General features: G+C 44.5%; 1 protein-coding gene across 2 annotated transcripts in view; it reads left to right on the top strand.

The window, feature by feature from the left end:
- The first annotated feature begins 9,901 nt into the window (after window positions 1-9,901).
- CKAP5 (cytoskeleton associated protein 5) overlaps window positions 9,902-17,023 on the top strand; it is a 114,752-nt gene continuing 107,630 nt past the window's right edge. For both annotated transcript variants that reach the window (XM_010334076.3, XM_074401389.1), the window contains exon 1: window positions 9,902-9,983. The gene's annotated coding sequence lies outside the window, so the exon portion shown is untranslated. The remainder of the gene's footprint in view (window positions 9,984-17,023) is intronic.

The following is a 17,023-nucleotide window of genomic DNA, read 5'->3' as shown; positions in this document are numbered from 1 at the left end:
CCTTGCCTGGCTTGGAGTCATGACTAATTCTGCACCTGCTCTGTCTGGCAGACCCATTCTGTGGAAAACCTGCTTACAGATATCACTTCTTTTTTTTTTTTTTTTTTTTTGAGACGGAGTTTCGCTCTTGTTACCCAGGCTGGAGTGCAATGGCGCGATCTCGGCTCACCGCAACCTCCGCCTCCTGGGTTCAGGCAACTCTCCTGCCTCAGCCTCCTGAGTAGCTGGGATTACAGGCATGCGCCACCATGCCCAGCTAATTTTTTGTATTTTTAGTAGAGACAGGGTTTCACCATGTTGACCGAGATGGTCTCAATCTCTTGACCTCGTGATCCACCCGCCTCAGCCTCCCAAAGTGCTGGGATTACAGGCTTGAGCCACCGCACCCAGCTCAGATATCACTTCTAAGTCCTTTGTGGATGTGGGGACAGTGAAGAGCAGTAAAGGGTGTGAGGCTTCTGCCGGAGTTTCAGCTCATCTGGAGAAGACAGGTTGAAGCCAGAGTTCGTTGACCGATGAAACCCTTATTTCCTCTAGAAGAGGAATGGGGCCAGGCACAGTGGCTCACGCCTGTAATCCTAGCACTTTGGGAGGCTGAGGTGGGTGGATCACAAGGTCAGGAGTTCAAGACCAGACTGGCCAACATGGTGAAATCCCGTCTCTACTAAAAAAAAAAAAAAAAAAAAAAAAAAAAAAAAAAAAAAATTAGCTGGTGTGGTGGCTTGTGCCCATAATCCCAGCTACTTGGGAGGCTGAGGTAGGAGAATTGCTTGAACCGGGACCCAGGAGGTGGAGGTTGCAATGAGCCGAGATCGCGCCACTGCACTCCAGCCTGGGCTACAGAGTGAGATGCCATCTCAAAAAAAAGGAATGGTAGAGGGGTTTCCTCTTGAGTGCCAACTCTGACTGGTTGGTAGTGGCTGCCTGAGGGCCTGTTCACACTCACTGGAAAGAATGTGTTATGGTTAGTGCCATCTCTTGTGCACTAGAAGGAAATGTCATGGCATGTATACCAGGTATCTTCTATTTCTGTTCTAGGTCTTTGTCACAGAACTTTACTTTGCCTTGCAGTGATGGTCACTGGCAAGACTATCTCATGTAGTAAGAAAAGTACTGGAACTGGAGACATGGAGGGCTAATTCCAGTCCCAGATCTGCCACTAGCTCTGTTTGATCTTAGTCAACTTTCATAGTTACTCTGAGAATGGATCAAGTGATCACTAGGATTTCATTTATTTTAAAAAAAGCTGCCTTTTCACAGCTCATCCACTACTTCCCAAGGCTAGAATAAGGAGCTAGTGATCCCTTCTCAGTTTCTATGGATGTGATACCCCTCAGTGAAAACTGAGAATCATGTTAGTCTCAATGCCCAATGTAGAATTTCATGTCAAGTCTCAATAGTTGATTTTCTAAACCACACACCATCTATAGAATAATATCTCCATTCATCTACTGTGGGCTAGGCACTGCCCATGCCTAAACGAAGACATAATCTTACAGAGCTTAGAGTCTAGCCACACCATTACCACCATCATCCCAAAAAAGAAAAAAATGAAAGCAAGAAAGACTGAAGCTTCTGTATTGAAGTGACCAGAGATGAGTATAAAATAAAGTGTGTAATTTTTCCAACTTTGGTGAGGAGTAAGTGTGCCAGAACAAAAACAAGTAGAATAGCCCAAGGATAACCATCCCCCCAACCCCCATTGTTCTCTTTTGGGGGGAAAAAAGCAGAAAAGGAGGACATCTTGGGCTAAAACAAAGGTTGTGAATTCCTTGTCTGGTTCTCTGGATATAAAATCTGAAACTAGGGTCAGGCACAGTAATCTCACCACTTTGGGAGGCCAAGAGAGAAGTAAGAATTGCTTGAGGCCAGCAGTTCAAGGTCAGCCTGGGTACATGGCAAGACCCTGTCTCTACAAAAAAATTAAAAAATATTAGCCAGGTGTGGGAGCTCATGCCTGTAGTCCCAGCTGCTTGGGAGGCTGAGGCAGGAGGATCACTTGAGCCCAGGAGTTGAAGGTTACAGCGAGCTACGATCACGACACTGCATTCCAGCCTGGGTAACAGAGCAGAACCCTGTCACTAAAAATCAAAAGCAGAAAAACCTGAAACTGGTAAGTGAGCAGATGGTGGGTCAAGTTCTGACAAACTGGCCGTATTTTTGCAAACTCACTCAATATACAGTCACTGCCTGTCTTTTTATGATGTGTGAACAAACTGTGGAATCTAAAATGAAAGGATCTCCGGCCCATAGGAAGGACTCTATGGCATGAACTGAAGCTCTCACGAAACTTAGGCCTGAAGCAAACACAAAATTAATGCATAGGAACTCAGAGGCAGCATCTGCAAGAGCTGAGGGTGCATATGTTTCTAAGTGTAATGCACTGATATCCAAGGTTATTCAGTGAGCTTAAGTTCTCTGGTTTCTATCTATGGACATAATGATAAAAAGAAATGTGCTTGAGTCCTTTTAATGGCTGCGAAACAGTCTGTAATATGTTTTCAAATGTGAAGATGAGTCAACGAATGCACTTAATAGGATGTGTGTTTTGGGATGTTTTAGGCAGTCTTTGTTTTGAAACATTCCCTCATCTGCCTACTTATTTTCTCTCCACGCCATTCTCCCGTTAACCAGCTGGAGAGGCTAGCAGAGCTCAGCATAGGGAATAGTTTGATGTCCAGTCAAAGCTCCAGCTCATTAACTTTGGTCTCCTTGACATGGTGTTAAACAGACCCAGACAGCCTAATTAAGGGTCTGAGTTTAAACCCAAGGCTAAGTTAGCCCCAAGCCACACAATCTGCTTATTTCATTTTATAAGACATGAAGAGCCAAGAACTTTCACATATCTTGCCCTTCCTGATGGTTTTCCCTCCAGGCCCTAAAAGTCTGTTGAGAGCCTGCTAATGAGGTCCCTTCCTCTCCTTTCTCCTTCCTTCCTCTTTGGTGGGGCTGATACTTCTGTGCTCAAAGTTCTTGGACAGCCTATGTTTTGGGGGCTATGGAAAATGAATTATGAGAAAAGAAAAAAAAACAGGCTATTCATTCCTTCATTCAACCAGCACCTATTAAATGCAATCAAGTGCAAGCCAGGGTAGGCTTTGCAATCCTGGAAGACCGCTGGCACTAAAACCACAGGCACTTGAAATCTACATTAATGTCACCACTGCCAGGGAAATAATGCAGAGGGCACCTGGATTGAAAGTTGAAAGGAAGCTCATCACTGAAGCTGCTCCTTTTAGGCTAGAAATATGGATACATGTCCCATGATAGGGATGCTTCAACCAGAATTCAGCTTGTGATTACAAAAGGATGAGCACTGTCCCAACCCTAACAGGCTTTTTAGAAATGCGCAGCACAGTTATTCAACAGCCACAGTATTTGGCATTTATTTATGGTTTCCAGTTGCAAAAATAAAGCGTTCATTTTGATCTCTAATGCTCACAAGGGTTTCATTGCCCTCAGAGGGCAGTATATTCATAAATATACTCCTTATGTAAAAGGACTGTTGAAAGGACCCTGAAATAAAGAGACACATGTAACTCCAATAAATACACAGGTAAATACTATTTGATGATAATCCCAGATGGCAAAAGATGACTGGGCAAACATTTATTGAATACCTACTATGGGCAAAGTACTGTATAAGATTTCTACAAGGCCCTATGGGATCTGCCACTTCTCACCCTCCCTGTTATAAGATTTCATCTCCTACTTCCCCCTATTGCATCCTACTCTGGGCCAGCTACACGAGCCTCCCTCTTCCTCAAAAATGTAAGGACTGCACAGCTGCCGGCCCTTGCTGGTACTTTGTTCCCTTAGATATACTCATGGCTAACTCCTTCACGTTCTTTAAGTCTTTGCTCAAATGTACCTTCAGTGAAACCTACTCTGACCACCCTTTCATATATATATATTTTGAGACAGAGTCACTCTGTTGCCCAGGCTGGAATGCAATGGCATGATATCGGTTCAGTGCACCCTTCCGCCTCCCAGGTTCAAGTGATTCTCCTGCCTCAGGCTCCCAAGCAGCTGGGCTTACAGGCGCCCACCACCATACCTAGCTAACTTTTGTATTTTTAGTAAAGACAGGGTTTCACCATCGTGGTCAGGCTGGTCTCGATCTCCTGACCTCAGGTGATCCACTTGCCTCGGTCTCCCAAAGTGCTGGGATTACAGGTGTGAGCCATCACACCCTGGCAGTTTTTGCTGTTGTTATTTTTGAAATGGAGTCTTGCTCTTGTCGCTCAGGCTGGAGTGCAATGGCATGATCTCAGCTCACTGAAACCTCCGCCTCCTGGGTTCAAGCAATTCTCCTGCATCAGCCTCCTGAGTAGCTGGGATTACAGGCACCCCCCACCACGCCTGGCTAATTTTTGTATTTTTAGTAGAGACAGGGTTTCACCATGTTGGTCAGGCTGGTCTCGAACTCTTGGCCTCAGGTGAAGCCTTCTAAAATGCTGGGATTACAGGCATGAGCCACAGCCCCCGGCTTCCTTTATAGGTATATTATAGTCACCTAGGTGTGGTGGCTCATGTCTGTAATCCCAGCACTTTGTGAGGCTGATGCAGGAGAATTGCTTGAGTCCAGGGGTTTAAGACCATCTTGGGCAACGTAATGAGATCCTGTCTCTACAAAAAATTTTTTAAAAATAGCCAGGTGTGTTCATGCATGCCTGTAGTCTCAGCTACTCAAGAGGCTGAGGTGGGAAGATCACCTGAGCCCTGGAGGTCAAAGCTGCAGTGAGCTGTGATTACATCATTGCACTCCAGCCTGGGTGACAGAACAAGACCCCATCTAAAAAAAAAAAAAAAAAAAAAAAATTACCGCCTTTCCCTTGAACTATAAGAATCCTAGAAGAAACTCTAGGAAATACCCTTCTCGATTTCAGCTTTTTTTTTTTTTTTTAAATCCCACTAATAATGAACGTGATTGCTATCAATATCAGCTTTGGCAAATAATTTATGGCTAAGTCCTCAAAAGCAATTGGAACAAAACCAAAAATTGATAAATGGGACCTACTAAAAGTAAAGAGTTTATGCACAGCAAGATAAACTAACACAGCAGTAACAGACAAACTACAGAATGGGGGAAAATATTCGCAAGCTATGCACCCAACAAAGGTCTAATATCCAAAATCTATAAAGAACTTACACCAACAAGTGAAAAACAACCCCATTAAAAAGTGGACAAGCTGGGGGCCGTGGATCATGCCTATAATCCCAGCACTTTGGGAGGCCAACGTGGGCGATCACCTAAGGCCAGGAGTTTGAGACCAGCCTGGCCAACATGGTGAAACCCCGTCCCTACTAAAAATACAAAAATTAGCCAGGCATGGTGGTGGTCACCTGTAATCCTAACTACTCAGGAGGCTGAGGTGGAAGAATCAGTTGAATCTGGGAGGCAGAGGATGCAGTGAGTTGAGATCATGCCACTGCACTCCAGCCTGGGCAACAGAGTGAGACTCCGTCTCTAAATAAATAAATAAGTGGGCAAAGGACATGAACAAACACTTTCAAAAGATATAAAAGTGACCAACAAACATATGAAGAAATGCTCATCATCACTAATCATTAGAGAAATGCAAATCAAAACCACGAATTCCACCTCATACCAGTCAAAATGGCTTTTGTCAAAAAGTAAAAAATTGGCCGGGTGCAGTGGCTCCCACCTGTAATCCCAGGACTTTGGGAGGCTGAGACAGGCAGATCATGAGGTCAAGCGATTGAGACCATCCTGGCCAACCTGGTGAAACCTCGTCTCTACTAAAAATACAAAAATTACTCAAGTGTGGCGGTGGGCACCTTTAATCCCAGCTACTCAGAAGGCTGAGGCAGGAGAATTGCTTGAAGCTAGGAGGCAGAAGGTTCAGTGAGCCAAGATCACACTACTGCACTCCAGCCTGGCGACAGAGACTCTGTCTCAAAAAAAAAAAAAAAAAAAAAAAAGTGAAAAATTAACAGATGCTGGCAAGGCTGCAGAGGAACAGGGACACTTGTACACTGTGGTGGGAATGTAAATTAATTCAGCCACTGTGGAGAGCAGTTTGGAGATTTTTCAAAGAACTAAGAGTTGAACTACCATTCAATGCAGCAATCCCATTACTGGGTATATACTCAAAGGAAAATAAACCATTCTACCAAAAGGACACATGTACCGATTACAGCACTAGTCACAGTGGCAAAAACATGGAATCAACCCTTGTGCCCATCAATGGTGGATCGGATAAAGAAAATGTGGTACTAGGCCGGGTGCGGTGGCTCACACCTGTAATCCTAGCACTTTGGGAGGTTGAGGTGGGTGGATCACGAGGTCAGGAGTTCAAGACCAGCTTGACCAAGATGGTGAAACCCCATGCCTACTAAAAATTCAAAAATTAGCCGGGTGTGATGGTAGGGGCCTGTAATCCCAGCTACTCAGGAGGCTGAGACAGGAGAATTGCTTGAACCCGGGTGGCAGAGGTTGCAGTGAGCCAAGATTGTGCTACTGCACTCCAGCCTGGGCGACAGAGTGCGACTGTCTCAAAAAAAAAAAAAAAAAAAAAAAAAGAAAGAAAGAAAATGTTGTATATATACACCATGGAATACTATGCAGCCATAAAAAAGAATGAAATCATGTCCTTTGCAGCAGCCTGGATGCAGCTGGAGGCCATAATCCTAAACAAACTAATGCAGAAACAGAAAACCAAATATTGCATGTTCTCACTTAGAAATAGAAGCTAAACACTGGGTACACATGGACATAGAGAAGGGTATGATAGACACTTAGGACCACTAGAGATGGGAGAGTGGGAGAGGAACAAAGACTGAAAAACTACTGCTGGGTACTATGCTCAGTACCTACGTTTAATCATACCCCAAACCTAGCATCACACAATATTCCTTTATCACAGATCTGCACATGTACCCCCGAATCTAAAATAAATGTTGAAAAATAAAATTACAGTCTTTCCAACCCCATTTCCCTATCCCTTTACCCAGTTTTATTCTTTCTCCTTTTCCCACTGGACATATTGTCTAATAACACACTACATTATTTATGCATTGATTGTCTGTGTTTCCACACTATAGTGTGAGTGCCCCAAGGGGAGGAAATTTTGGGGAGTCTATTTTGTCTACTGATCGTTGCAGTGCCTACAACAGTCCCTTCACATACTAGGTGCTGATAAACATTTGTTGAATGAATAAATGAATAAATGAGTAGAATCAGACATCTAACGCACATCTTAAAGTAGGGATGTACCTAAGTCATCCAAGACAAAAAGGGGTTTTGCCGTCTTGTTCTAAAACTCTTCAGGACCCAGACTGCACACACATCCTTTATTAAGCCAATTCCAGATTATCATCACACCCTCTCCTTAAATGTGATCTTCAGTTTATTTCTGGTAATATATTTTTTTTTTTTGAGACGGAGTGTTTCGCTCTTGTTGCCCAGGCTGGAGTGCAATGGCGCGATCTCGGCTCACCGCAACCTCCGCCTCCTGGGTTCAGGCAATTCTCCTGCCTCAGCCTCCTGAGTAGCTGGGATTACAAGCATGTGCCACCATGCCCAGCTAATTTTTTGTATTTTTAGTAGAGACGGAGTTTCACCATGTTGACCAGGATGGTCTCGATCTCTTGACCTCGTGATCCACCCGCCTCGGCCTCCCAAAGTGCTGGGATTACAGGCTTGAGCCACCGCGCCCGGCCCTATTTCTGGTAATATTTATTTATTTTTTTTATTATTATTATTATTTTTTTTTGAGACGGAGTTTCGCTCTTGTTACCCAGGCTGGAGTGCAATGGCGTGATCTCGGCTCACCGCAACCTCCGCCTCCTGGGTTCAGGCAATTCTCCCGCCTCAGCCTCCTGAGTAGCTGGGATTACAGGCACGCGCCACCATGCCCAGCTGTTTTTTTTTTTGTATTTTTAGTAGAGACGGGGTTTCACCATGTTGACCAAGATGGTCTCGATCTCTTGACCTTGTGATCCACCCGCCTCGGCCTCCCAAAGTGCTGGGATTACAGGCTTGAGCCACCGCGCCCGGCCTCTGGTAATATTTAAATGAAGTAAATATGCCAACAAGCAATGACTGAAGACTATTTCTGTATGTCCTCATCAATTTCTCCAAGGTTACCATGACCGTATTGCTTTGATTCATTCCTTTCGTCTTCTCCTACATGTGGATCTTTCCTCATTGCCCATCCTTTCGCTCTTTCCAATATCCCATCTGTAGTCTCATTCACTCTATCAATGTGATCCCCAAATCTTTATCACTGATTCTACATCTATTCTTCCAGCTTCCATTGTGTATTTTCTAGGCCTACTCAGATGAGAATGCTTCATTGGTACCTACCAGTAAACAGGTTGTAATTTAAACTCCTCACCCTACCGTTGAGACTGGCTTCTTCTCATTTCCTACTTCTATTGGGCAATCAAATCCTGGAATTCTCTTTGACTCGCCTCCCTAAATGGGATCTACCCTCTCCTTTGCAACTAATTTAGTCAGTTGTCAAATCTTTCATTCTTTCTTGAATCTGCTCTCATTCTCTTTTCTGCTAACACCTCGTATCAGACTCCTTGCTGGGTTCCCAACTCTAAACCATTTTAGACAATCAAGCTAATTATAATTTTCCTAAAGTACAACTCTGATTTTGTCACTCTCTTGCTCAGGAACTCTCAACAGCTCCCCATTATCTACTTAACAAAGTACCAATTCCATACCCTGGGATTCAAGATCCTTTAAGAATTGTTTCTAACCTTCTGTGTCAATCTTGTGTTCGACTACTTCCCAACATAATTTCAGTACTAAAATCAACCCCACATGTTCAGTCCCATACATACGATGCACTTCCTTGTTTCTGTGCCCTGACTAACACTTTCCCCACTAGACATCTCCCTCCATCTATGAATGAAAAAAGAAACACACACCAAATCAATGGTAAAAATTCATTTCCTTCCCTATTGAGTCCCACTCCTATTAAGTTTCTTATAATTCCAGGAAGGTTCTAACCATTTTCAGGCATGCCCTCAAACACATACATTTATAACCATATATAATAAAATCATTGCACAAGTTCTGCAACTTGCTTTTTGTTCAATTAATAAAATTTGTGCATTTTTCTACTCCAGCACGAAGATTAACCACATTCTTTTTAACAGTTGCATAGTGGTCTACTGAATGGATATACCATAATTCATGTAAAAAGTTCTCTGTTGATGGACATGTAATTTCACCCAGCCTGGAGTACAGTGGCATGATCACAGCTCACTGCAGCCTTTATCTCCCACACTCCAGCAATCCTCCACCTCCAGCTCCCAAAGCACTGGGATTATAGGCATAAGCCACCATGCCTGGCCTCCAGATTTTTTTTTTAAATCTTAAACAGTGCTGGCTGGACACAGTGGCTCATGCCTGTAATCCCAGCACTTTGAAAGGCCAAGGCCGGTGGATCACTTGAGATCCGGAGTTCAAGATCACCCTGGCCAACATGGTGAAACCCCGTCTCTACCAGAAAAAAAAAAAAAAAAAAATTAGCTGGGCATGGTGATGCATGTCTGTAAACCCAGCTACTTGGGATTACCGCAGTACTGCAGTAAACACCCTTGTATATTTTTCTTTTTCTTTGCATACTTGCGCAGATCTGTAGGACAAATTCCTCAAAGTAGCATTATACTCAGGAGGCTGAGGCATGCTGACGTTCAGAAATGTCCAGCTCTACACACACCTTTCGCCCTTCTTTTCGGGGTCGTCGACAGCTCGCCCCCGGCAGCGACCGGCGTCCCCACCCGAGCTGGTAGCGTCAGGTCCAGAGGGAAACACGGCAGCGCGCGGCCCCCTTAAGGCTGAGGACGGCGCGTGCCCACAGGCCTTTCAAATGGACCAATAAAAGGCCGATGGGCGGTCCGTCGAGGACCAATAAAGAACGAGGACACTGCAGGGTGTGCGGCGGCCCAAGCGGTTTCAAACGGCTTAGAGCAGGCCCCTTGGTTCTGACCCAGCTGAGGTGAGTGGTCGGTGGGCCTGCCCCACCCACGAGGCCCTCGAGGGCAGGTATCGCGCGCGTAGAGCGGCCTCTGGGTCCCGGGGCTGGGGGAGTCTTCAGACGCGCGCCTCCCTTGCCCCACAAACCCGGCAGGTCTGAGACGGCGAAGCGGGGCGGAGGCCGGGGGACCTGCGGCGGGCAGGGCGGGGGGCGTGGGCGCTCGTGTGCGACGGAGGCCGTGGTTGGGCTCCTGGTGGCCAGAGGGCGCCGCAGCGGGGCGCGGGTGGCAGCGCCCGGGGGGCGCGGACAGCGCAGGGCCGTGCCTGGCCGCTGTGATGGACCCGAACCAGGGCGGGGGCCTGGAGAGCCGGCCCTGCTAGAGTGCTCCTCGCGTAATTGTCAAGTGAATGAATAAGTAAGAGCCTCCTAGAGCTGTGGTGGTTGAGAAGGGCCTTGTCTGGGAGCGTGAGGAGAACGGCGGTACCGGGGCCTGGCCGCACACCTGTGTCGCCTGCCGGCTTGTGCGATGTGAACGATTCCGATCATCCACCACCCCGCCCTTAACGTTTGTTTGGCTTTCACTCTCTCAAGGTGTCGGGAGCGTTCAGGTGTCCTTCCAGCCCTGGAGATGTGGGGGCACCAATACAATAGCCAGCAATGTGGGGTTCAGCAGGCCTTGCTACTTTAAGGTCGGGGCTCAGTGAACTGGATTCTTACTTTTGAGCTCTCCCCTGCTAGTTGTAATGGTGGTCATTGTTGGGCAGGATTGAAATGCATTCCGTTCTGTCCTTGGATAGAAAATGGTGAAAGGGTTGTTGCCAGAGTGGCTAGTGTGTGTTAGAAAATATATTCGTGTTGATGAATCTTAACAATGAGTTTTTCATTCAGCATCAATAGAAGTTGAAGTGGTTTTTGCAGAACTTGCCCCAAATTTATGCATGGCTCTAATTTAATTATCATGGGACCAGGGCATCAAATCTTGGCCCAGAAATGCTGCCTGTCTTATGCATAATTATAGTAATTGAAAATTCATTTTTAGAAAGCTGAGCTCTTCCTTCCTCCATTTTCATCACCCTGAAAAGTCCTTTTTTGACCTAAAGAGCCAATAAATGAAGCTAAGAATCTTTTGAGACTTTAAGAAATTGTAAAGGATTTTTGACTTAAGTGACTGGACAAACTGTAATGCTTTTATAAACTTTAGTGATACAAAGGTGAAAGCAATTTATTTTGCCAGCATAAGCTAAATCTAGTTGATAAACTCATGCAAAAAAAAAAATTTAAATACATTTTTCAAGGCTGTTCACTGAGGCAGTGGCAAGCAAAGGTTGCCATAACAATTAACATGCTTTTTACTTTATTGTCCATTACTTTAAAGTCTTGATCAGCTTTGAATTCTGAACAGTGGTGTATGGTAATTCCATCGCACTTTTCTACAACTGATGGTTCAGTTTTAGCAGCAGCTGTTTTTCTGTTTTGTTTTGTTTTGTTTTCTTTTACCAGTTTATTGTAAAGGATGCTACAAAGGATACAGATGAAGAGAGGCATAGGTCTAGTAGGTATGAGAGAAGGGTGTGGAGCTCTCACATGAAGTATGTTTGAATATACCAACTCTCTTGTAAACTTTTATCTTAATTCCATCAACCCTTTTCTTTTTCTTTTCTTTTTTTTTTTTTTTTTTTGCGATGGAGTCTCACTCTGTTGCCCAGGCTGGAGTGCAGTGGCACGATCTCTGCTCACTGCAGCCTTCGCCACCTAGGTTCAAGGGATTCTCCCACCTCAGCCTCCCAAGTAGCTGGGACTACTGGTGCGTACCACGACGCCCAGCTAATTTTTTGTATTTTTAGTAGAGACAGGGTTTCACCATGTTGGGCAGGCTGGTCTCGAACTCCTGATCTCAAGTGATCCGCCTGCCTTAGCTTCCTAAAGTGCTGGAATTACAGGGGTGAGCCACCACATCCAGCCAACCCTCACTTTTCAAACTGGAGCTTCCATTAGGACCTGATCAACAGGTTTTGTTTTTGCAATTCTAGGTAGGGGAAGTGTTCCCCAGCCAGACATAATATCCATTCCCATAAAACATTTACGTATAGGAGGCACAGCTTCCAACTTTCATAGTTGTGTCGACACGTTTTTGTGTTCTCTCTCTTTTTTTTTTTTTTTTTTTTTGAGATCAGATCTCACTCTGTTGCCCTGGCTGCAGTGCAGTGCTGCAATTATGGCTCACTGCAGCCTCGACCTCCAGGGCTCAGGTGATCCTCCCATCTCAGCCTCCGAGCAGCTGGGACTACAGGTGTGCATCACCATGCCTGGCAAATTTTTAAATTTTTTGTAGCAATGAGGTTTTGCTTGTTGACCAGCCTGGTCTTGAATTCCTGGGCTCAAGGGGTCCTTCTGTCTCAGCCTCCCAAAATGCTGCGGTTACAGGTATCAACCAGTATGACTGGCCTTCTCTTAATCTAGTTGTAGCCCTCTTCAGGGCTTCACAAATGGCTCTTGGTACCACTGTGCCTGGGGCTTCTATATGATGGAGTCCCAGGAATTTCTCTTCACTACTCCTTGACCGTTTTACCTACTTGTATACAGAAGACTTGGGGTCCCCAGCCAGGAGACACTTGCCCATTTGTCAGTTTTTTGTTTTTTTGAGATGGAGTCTTGCTCTGTCACCAGGCTGGAGTGCAGTGGTGCAGTCTCGGCTCACTGTAACCTCCGCCTCCTGAGTTCAAGTGATTCCTCTGCCTCAGCCTCCCGAGTAGCTGGGACTACAGGCATGTGCCTCTGCACCCAACAGATTTTTTTGTATTTTAGTAGAGACGGGATTTCACCGTATTGGCCAGGGTGGTCTCGATCTTGTGACCTCATGATCCGCCTGCCTCAAAGTGCTGGGATTACAGGCGTGAGCCACCACAGTCAGTCAGTCTTTATCTTTCTGACTCATCTGCCTATTGCCCTATCAATTTCAGATTAGATTTCTCATTATAATCTGCCTCCTGACTTAGAATTTCTCTAAACTGGGGTAAATATAGCAAACCTGTTTGGAACCCCTTAATATTAGGAGACTACCAGGGGCTCCCTTTGGCACCCACGCTAGTCTTGAACTCCTGGGCTCTTGTGGTCATCCAGCCTAGTCCTCCCTACGGGCATGAGCCACCACACCCTGCTACCTTCTTTCTTAATAACCATTTAAAAATTTCCACCTTCCATGGTGAATCCATTTGCCCTCTGTCTCACAATTCTGTTAGCCTAATGGTTTTATTAGCATCTGTAAGACCCATGAGAGGAAACAGACAGCACATTTGTTAAGGCTTCTCGAACTGTCTTTTGATTTTGCAGTGGTAAGGTTATCCACATTAAGGAGTCCACCCTTAACCACAGCATTTACCATGACCTGGGTAGTGGGCCTATTTAGAGGGTAAATGTCCTAGTCATCATAAAGCCATTTTCACATGGCTTGCATATGAAGCATCAGTGGCTTTATCTGGATCTGGGGTGTTCCACTTGGCATTTATAGGTAGTCAGACTGTTCCCCTCAAGAAGCTGATGATACTAATGTACAAAATGAAACAATTCTTTCACATTGTAGCCCCTGGTTTCAATGCTTCCTTGGTTTTGCAGACCGCCTTCTTCCTTACCAGAGGTCTTAGAAGCACTTTTGGTTGTCCCAGCATAAATTTTTCCCTTGGGGGACAGATTTGAAGCTAGTGGCCTAAGCTTACACACTTACTGAAATCTGAGCTTGGTCTAGCAGGAAGGTCCAACCCACCACTCTCTTAATTTCATTTTAGCTGTTACAGATAACAATAACCAAGGGATTTAACATTTCACTTCTTAAATACTAGTTTGCATCTCCTCGTGTATCCCGTGAACCAACTCCCAGGCAGTTGGATCCATCTGTAGATTACATGATTAACTTTTTTTTGAGACACAGTCTCACTCTGTAGCCCAGGCTGGAGTCCAGTGGCGCGATCTCGGCTGACTACAATCTCCACCTCCCGGGTTCAACAATTCTCCTGCCTTAGCCTCTCGAGTAGTTGGAACTACAGGTGTTTGCCACCATGCCCAGCTAATTTTTTTTTCATTTTTTAGTAGAGACAGGGTTTCACCATGTTAGCCAGGATGGTTTAGATCTCTTGACCTCGTGATCCGCCCACCTCAGCCTCCCAAAGTGCTGGGATTATAGTCGTGAGCCACTGCGCTGGCTCCATAGATAACTTTTACCTTTAGTAATTGATGACAGCACAGCTTTGGCTCCTTGCCGTAAGTGACCACTTGGCCACTCAGGAATAAAAGATTCTTTGTCCCCCATGCTTTTATCCTTTTTCTTCCCAACCCATATGTGTCTGTGAGCCAAAGTCATTCTAGCAAATACCAATTCTGACAATTTAGAATAGCAAACTTTAATAAGTTTATCTGTTTATACTGTAGAATATTTCTGTGACCTCAGATATGTGGGAGCTTTTCCCCACATGTGTGTCCTCTAATTCATTTCAATTCTAACACTTTTTTTTTTTTTTGAGACAGTCGCTCTGTCACCCAGGCTGGAGTGCAGTGGTGTGATCTTGGCTCACTGCAACCTCTGCCTCCCGGGTTCAAGCCATTTTCCTACCTCAGCCTCCTGAGTAGCTGGGATTACAAGCACCTGCCACCATGCCCAGCTAATTTTTTGTGTTTTTAGTAGAGACAATTTTTCCATGTTGGCCAGGCTGGTCTCGAACTTCTGACCTCAGGGACCTCAGGTGATCTGCCTGCCTCAGCCTCCCAAAGTGCTAGGATTACAGGTATGAGCCACTGTGCCTGGCCAATTCTGACACTATCTGGAGGTAGTGTCAGATCCCACAGATTGAGGGTTTAGTCCCACAAGACTGCCCCCAACTCAGATGCCAGTCTGAAGCCCCAGGTTTTTTTTTTAACATGTGCTTCTATAGACTGACTGACTATATAAATGGGCATTCCTATAACCCTCCTCCTTGGGTTGGATTAATTTTCTAGAGCTGTTCACAGAACTCAGGAAAACACATTTTCCAGCCAGTTTATTATAAAGGATATTGCAAAGGATACAGATGAAGAGCTATATAGGGGTGGTATGAGGTAAGAAGCATGGAGCTTCAATGCCCTCTCTGGGCACACTGTGCTCCAGAGACCACCATGTGTTGAGCTCTCAGCTGCTCCAGCAGCAAAGTTTTAATTCTAATAAATTTGAGTACCTTAATATTATGAACCCTGTTCATGGTTTTTGGTAAGCAATTAAAAATAATAAACTTCTTAAACAGTGCCTTAGGATAAGTGTTAAAAATTTTGACAGGGAATTAATATGTTAGGGTAAAGCCAGGTTCTCTTATGCTTCTTTAATGGGGTCTTATTTATTCATTGAATAGATATTGAGATGATGCTTAATGTCTGTTACACTTTGTTCTAAATTCAGGGAATACACTGGTGAACCAGAAAAAAACAAAGGCCCTGACCTAAGGGAGTGTGACAGTTTTATCTCTAAAACAATTTACTGTAGCAAATTATAGTTTCTGTAATCCCTCTAGGCTCAGCTCTGGTCCTTGAATAAAATACATGCCCAGATACTTTCACTAGCAGTAGCTAACATGTATTGAATGCCTACTGGGTCCCACAGTTTATTTTTTTATATATTTTTTGAGATAGTGTCTCGCTTTGTCACCCAGGCTGGAGTGCAGTGGTGTGGTCATGGCTCACTGTAGCCTCAACCTCCTGTGCTCAATTGATCTTCCCACCTCAGCCTCCCAAGTAGATGGGACTGCAGGCACATGCCAGCACACCCAGCTAATTTTTGTATTTTTCTGTAGAAATAGGGTTTTGCCATGTTGCCCAGGCTGGTCTCAAACTCCTGGACTTAAGCAATCTGCCCTTCTCAGCCTCCCAAAGTGCTGGGATTGCAAGCATGAGCCACCGTGCCTAGCCACGCTTTATCTCTTTCTTTTTTTTCCCTTTGCATGCACTTAGGCCATGCTTTATCTTTCTTTAGCCTCACAGTGTTTTACAGATGAGGAAACTGAGTCTTAAAGAGGCTGTGCAACTTGCTTAAAATCATAGAACTAAGTGATAGAACCTGAATTTGAACCCAAGTTAGTCTGTCTCTAGGGCCTTTGCTCTTATCTTAACCTATGGTTTTACTATGTGAAGTAGGGATCTGTAGGAGAATTCAGGAGCAGTTTCTGGGTAGAATTCCCCCAACCCCTTTAAAAAAAAAAAGTACTTCTACCAGAGATATGATGAAATATGTAATGACAGGCATGATAGTTTTTAGAGGGAAGATGGGGCAGTGAAGAATAGCATTTACCGTACGGGAGATGGACAACTGTGGCAGTGGTGGGGGTTAGCTAAAGGGATACATAAAACTGAGTTCTTAATCTAATTAGGATTGATGGATTCTTAGTAGTCAATGCTGGAGAGTTTTAAGGTTTTTAAACGATTTTCCTATCTTTGTTCTGGAGTTTAGCATGCATTACTTAGCTCATTTTTATCAGAGCAGTTACTCTACCTACTTGATGTATATATCTCCAACACGTTACACTTATTCTTTTCAACCTTTACATTCTGTTGTGGAACTTCCCACTTCACTCTACCCCTACCCCCAGCCTATGTTACTGACACCCTCAGGTCTCAATTTAAATATGTCATCTCCTTAAAGAGACATTTTTCTTAGCTCTCAGAGGAGCCCTTTTGGTCACTTTTACTTACTTACTTCATAGCATATATTATGTAATTTTTTATTGTTTGTCTATAAATTGTTAGATTTTTCTCATAGAAATGCAGAGCATAGATTTTTTTTTTTCCCCTGTGAGTTTACCTCAATGGCTCAACAGTGCCTGCAACAAACTAGGTGGTCAAAAATATTTGTTGAACAAAATTGGCCAAAACTGGCATCATCTTCTCTGTACAATGAAGTGATAAAAACAGTATCTGACTAACCAGTTGGCTGTGTTTCTGTGTCTTTATTTTTTTATTTTTATATTCTAAAAATATTGTGACAGGATTAGCTCAGCAGTGTTTTTTTTTGTTTTGTTTTTTTTGAGATGGGGTCTCCCTCTGTCTCC

The sequence above is a fragment of the Saimiri boliviensis genome, chromosome 6 (genome assembly GCF_048565385.1).
Source record: "Saimiri boliviensis isolate mSaiBol1 chromosome 6, mSaiBol1.pri, whole genome shotgun sequence".
In the NCBI taxonomy this organism is placed as follows: domain Eukaryota; kingdom Metazoa; phylum Chordata; class Mammalia; order Primates; family Cebidae; genus Saimiri; species Saimiri boliviensis.
The sequence above is the reverse complement of the archived record's forward strand: the minus strand, read 5'-3'. Positions and strand labels throughout refer to the sequence as shown.